Here is a 5841-nt window from a genome sequence, read left to right on the forward strand (position 1 = left end):
TAAAAAGGACCAAAACAGAAAGTTTAAATAGCTGTAAGCATTCTTGTAGGTATAATTGTAAATGACACGTGTTTTCGAAGGACACCACTAGAGGACAGCAGAGAGCTCAGGCTGATGTGTGGGATGTAAACTATAAACATGGAAACACCGGACAAAGTTACTATAACGTTAATTCAGGGTTCAAAACAAACATATTAGTAACATCAGATCAGCTCAGACCGTCTGAACTTCTGCAACATTTCCTCCACGTATGGACGTAGTGCCCCTGGTGTATTGGTTTAAGTCGTGATTATGTTATTTGGAGACTTTCAGCAGGCCGTGCTCGTAGATGTGGTCGTTAGAACAGCTGATGGAAACAGAAGAGTCTTTGGTAATGTGTCTTTTTCTCAGTTTTTCATTAAAATGTCAAAATATTCTCTTCAGGTCTGTATTTAATAAAATAAATAAATAAATAAATCATACAAACAGCCACAGATGCACCTGACTGGACAAGAGCCTGTGCCTTTCAGAATGTTTATTTTTACCCTTTTTCAAATGTTGTGTTTTATATTTAATGTTGGGCTGACATATAGAGACGGACAACTGGGCATGCTCACACTCACAACTACGGGCAATTTAGAGTCACCAGTTCACCTAACGAGCACGTCTTTGGTGGTGGGAGGAAGCAGGATTCCTCGGAGAGAACCCACACATGGACGGGGAGAACGTTTTTCCCATTTTTGAAGCTTCTTTTTGAAACTTTTTTCCAATTTTTTCCCCTTTTATCCCATTTTTTCCCTTTTTCACATTTTTTTTGCCACATGTGCCAAACTGAGCTACCTTTGGCCATTAAATACTAATATTTTCTTATTTTTTGTCCATTTTTGCCTCCTCTTTTTGTCACTTTTATCCTGTTTTTGCCCTTTTTCACATTTTTTTTTTGCAACTTTTTGCCAATTTACACTACCTTTTGCATTAAATACCACTTGTTTCTTCTTTTTTGCCCATTTTTCACCCATTTAAACTATCTTTTGCCATTAGATACCAGTAGTTTCTTAATTTTTTGCCCATTTTTGCCACTTTTTTTTAGCCATTTTTGTGACTTTTATCCCATTTTTGCCCTTTTTCAAAAAATTTTGCCATTTTCACCCATTTAAGCTATCTTTTGCTATTAAATACCACTAATTTCTTACTTTTTGCCCATTTTTGCCACTTTTATCCCATTTTTGCCCTTTATTACATTTTTTTTTTTTTGCCAATTTTCACCCATTTAAGCTAACTTTTGCTATTAGATACTGCTAGTTTCTTACTTTTGGCCCATTTTTGCCACTTCTTTTAGCCACTTTTATCCCATTTTTGCCAATTTTATCCTATTTTTGCCCTTTATTACTTTTTTTTTCCATTTTCACCCATTTAAGCTAACTTTTGCTATTAGATAGCACTAGTTTCTTTATTTGTGCCCATTTTGCCACTTCTTCTAGCCACTTTTATCCCATTTTGGCCAATTTTATCCTACTTTTGCCCTTTCTCAAAAATTTTTTTGCCACTTTTCGCCCAAACATTTAATTATCCTGGAAACATTAAGACCATTTATGGGCTAATATGAATTGTTCTTCAGTTCTTTCTGTGTTATTTTTAAGCACCCTGCCTGTATAGCGGTCTTTCTTCTACGTCTTTTTCTTGGAGTTTGTCGACAGGATCCTCAGTTTCACGTCTGATACGGACTGATGTAATCACATCTGCTGTGGCTGTCAGACTCCACACGTTCACCTGGCTGTACGTTTGGTATGAACGTGTGAATGTCTCCCTGTTTGTTCAAATGTAGCCTACATTCCTGGGACTGAAAACCTGCGGTGCTGAGGGAGTAACTGACTGGAATTAAAGCGTCTGCAAAGACCACAGATTGACGGGTGTTTGCAAACACAACAGCGCTCCTCCACCTGCTGCAGCCTCGCTGTAACCTTGCTAAATATTTGATATGTGCCAATATGTTTCTGTGTCACACTTTTGAAGTGGTGGCGTCAGATTTCACAGGGGTGAAATTTTCAGCGGATTGTTTTTTCTTTTATTGTTTTGCGTTGCCTTTTTTCCACCACAACAACGTCAATTTAGCATGCATCGCTCATCAAACGCAACCTTGTCTGCCAGCTGCTGAGCACAAACCTTCTCTTTCAGAGCCCTGCTGTTGTCATACGTTTAAATTATTCATCCGAATTTTAATAGACAGGAATATGATTATATAGTTTGACAATGGAGAGGAGGGGGCAGAAGAAGAAGGGGGAAAAATCCTCCAAAATTCATTTCAAACATTCATGCATATTTAATAGGCTGGGTGCCAAGACTTCATACAGCAGAATAATCCCAACGTGCAGCAAGTCGTTATCGCCGTCGCTGGCAATATGCAGAATTTCTGCACGTCTTTGGAAGACCAAACAGTCTGGTGCTGGTGTTCCAAAGTCAAAACCTTGGCCTGCATCCACAAACTCACACAAACACACTCTCTCAGCTCCCTTCACTTCCGCGCTTTATTCCTGACAGAACTCCAGACCTGACCGCTACAGTCTCTGAGATCTGATGGGGGATTTAGGCATCCCATCGATACATCTCCACTGTAAAAAACACACTAAAATACGGCACAATGTATTTAAGAAGTGTCAAAATCTTATGCTGAATACATTCATTACATTATTTCATGATATATCATTAAGTTCACTTTGATCAGCTTCAGTGAAATGACTTTATCTGGTTGTATCTACTCAGAAGAACTACTTCCTGGCAGTTTAACGCCTCTAAACCAAGGTTGTGAAACTCAGTCTCAGCAGGGTCCGGATTCTGAGTTTAGGTCCAACCTGAGGGTCTAACACAGTCTAAACGGTCAACCTCATTCTCACCAGTGATGGATTATGGGAAAAAAACTGATGATAAATGATAATGAGATTTTTAAAAAGTCAAAATAATGAGCTCAGAGGAAAAAAAAAAAAAAAAGTCAAACTATTTTTTTTTAAAGGCAAATATCTGAGATAGAAAGTCAAAATCATGAATTAAAAGGTCAAAATAAAAAGTAAAATACATAATCCTGACTTTAAAGGCAAAAATAAAAGATTACATTAAAAATCTCAAGTTAAAGATTAAAAACAGGATATTTAATAAAATTATTATGAATAAAAAGGTCAAAGTAACAACATTTAATTCCAAATCCTGAGTTTAAAAGGTCAAAATATGAGATAAAATCTTAAATTGTGAGTCTCAAAGCCGAAGTTTGGAGCTGAAGAGGTCAAAACATGACTTAAAATTCAAAATAATGAGTTAAAATTTCAAAACATTAATTACAATTTTAAATTGTTAATCTAAAATAATAAAATATGGGGTTAAAAGTCAGAATTATGAATTAAAAAGGTCAAAATATAAAATAAAAAAGCAGTTATCAATTGAAAACGTCAAAATATGAGATTAAAAGTCAAAATTATGAATTAAAAAAGCAAAAATTATTAGATAAAGTCAAAATTTTAACCTGAAAAGGTCAAAATATGAGACAAAAAGTCAAAATTATAAATTGAAAAGCCAAAGTTTTTAGATAAAGTCAAACTTTTAAGTTGAAAAGGTCAAAATATTAGATGAAAAGTCAAAATAATGAATGTAAACTGTCAAAATATGAAATAAAGGTCAAATAATAGATTGAAGTCATAATTGTGCAATGTAAAATTGCAAATATGAAATGAAAACAAGAGAATTTCTTTTCCCATATTTATTTTTATCTATGCTCTTTGTTGTTTTTACACATTTATGACGGAAGGAGATTTGATATCGTCACATTACATTTTTATTCAGGAGGAAATCTGCAGACCTCGTGTTTTAGGGCCAGTTATAGTAAGAATATGATAGGAGCTTGCGGGCCGGATTTGGCCCTCGGGCCTTGAGTTTGACAGCCCTGCCTTAAAGGAAAATTCAGACCTTAAAGTTCAGCATATCTACCACACAGTAAAATTATAGCTAAGGTGACAAGAAGGGGAATATGCAAATTAAAATTTGTGCATTTTAGTCTCACCGTTTTATAAAAATAGCTTGTGCAAAATCCTGACTGCTGTTTGTCACTGAAGGACAACAGAAACTGTTAGTGACAAGGCATCTAAAGACAAGGGAATATATTTAGCAGCTGTACCCCTGCAATGACTGATCAACTCTGCTGATTTCAAACTTAACTCAAACCAGCCTGAGTATTCTAGTATATAGTAAATGTCTTTATTTTTCTCATACCCAAATGCTTCCCATTCACTGAACCTCCAAACATCGCTTCTCCTCAGAGCGATGCGACAAAGAACCGATAACGTTTTATTCATGACTTTTCCAAACTCTTGAGACTCGATCTCAAAAGGAAAAAAATCATCAAATGGCACAGTGGGAGATGCAGAAAGCCTTCCTTTATCGCTCTGCTGTCTCTCCCTAGTGTGTAATTTTTAATTGCAGCCTCTTCGGTGGTCGTGGAAGTGATCAGAAAATACGTCAGAGGAAGTTCAGTAATGAAGTAGAGCTGTTATAACACAGACACGTGAAGACGGCATGGAGGTGTTTCTGCTGGTGGTGGAAACCCTCCTGGGTTTTCTCCATGAAAAAGCAGCGACTTAAAGTAGAAACCGGTGATAGGGAAACACTGAACACAGCATATTATTTGCATTTTACACCTCAAAGAGCCGCCTCATTCCTACATGTTGTGATAAAAGCTGGTCTCTCTGCTGCTGAGCTCATAGATCATTCATTAGCCTGGTTCAGTCAACAGGTAACATGCGGGTTAGTCAGAGTACGGAGATTTATGGCTCTTAACAGGCCACGTTTCTCTCTGGAGTCCTGATTTGAATTCAGATTACACAGGTGAGTTCTGTTGGCCAATGAGACACGACAGAAGGTTTAGTGATGGATCTGATGTCAGAGGAGTGAATCAGCTCCCTCACCTCCATCATTAACTGTGCTGTTTAATTTAAAACCTACCATTGTGCAAGTCCCCCAGGACGTGTTCTTACATTTTTACATACTGTAGTGCCATTTTTGGGAGTATATGCTTATTGTAGCGCCGGCACTACACTGGGTTCTATAGGGTTAATATAAAAGTCACGCCATCTTGAACAGGTTTCACTCTTCTCCCACTGTGGATCAGTGGGTAGAGGTTTAAGCACCGGCTTCACTAAAACTAAGGAGACGTTCATGACTGGTTCCAGGTCCTCAGTAAGACAATCATTTGATGATGGTTGTAAAAGCGTTCTGAGGTGGAGTTTTATTATCAATCCAGTATTTGTGCATTTAAAAAATGTCCTACTAATAAGTCTTGAAAATCAGAATGAAAAGGATTTGTGTTTTTTCCACATCCTCCACCCTCTGTAGCTGGGTTTCCATTACAGTTTTTCGAAAAATAAAAGCAATATTTCTTACATTTTGATTAAGTAGAATTGTGCTTTGAATGTGTTTCGACTGAAGGGAGTTTTGGGCATAGGCCTTGCCTTGCGTAAAATCTCATCTCGCCTGAATCCGCTGCAGGGAACCTTGACACTCAAAACCTGTTGCGTGTTGGTACGGTTTTGGTTACATCTACGGCGGTTGCCTTGATAATTTTGAACAAAAGATGAAGGCAACGGATGATAGTTCAGAGGTAAAGTCCGTATGTACGGCAAAAGCCACGTGTAAGGGTAGAAGTATGATGTTAAGAAAAGTCTTGTCTCTTCTTCTGTCTACACGTACCACGCCATGTTGTCTTGGCGTGACTGGTCATGTGACACCGTACGTCACGTCCCGTGACTTGTAAATGCAGAAAAAGTGTTTCCATTGCACTTTTGCGATATATTTCTGTATCGAAACGCCTGAAAAACCTCGCCA

The sequence above is a fragment of the Cheilinus undulatus genome, linkage group 13, assembly GCF_018320785.1.
Source record: "Cheilinus undulatus linkage group 13, ASM1832078v1, whole genome shotgun sequence".
NCBI classification, from domain to species: Eukaryota; Metazoa; Chordata; class Actinopteri; order Labriformes; family Labridae; genus Cheilinus; species Cheilinus undulatus.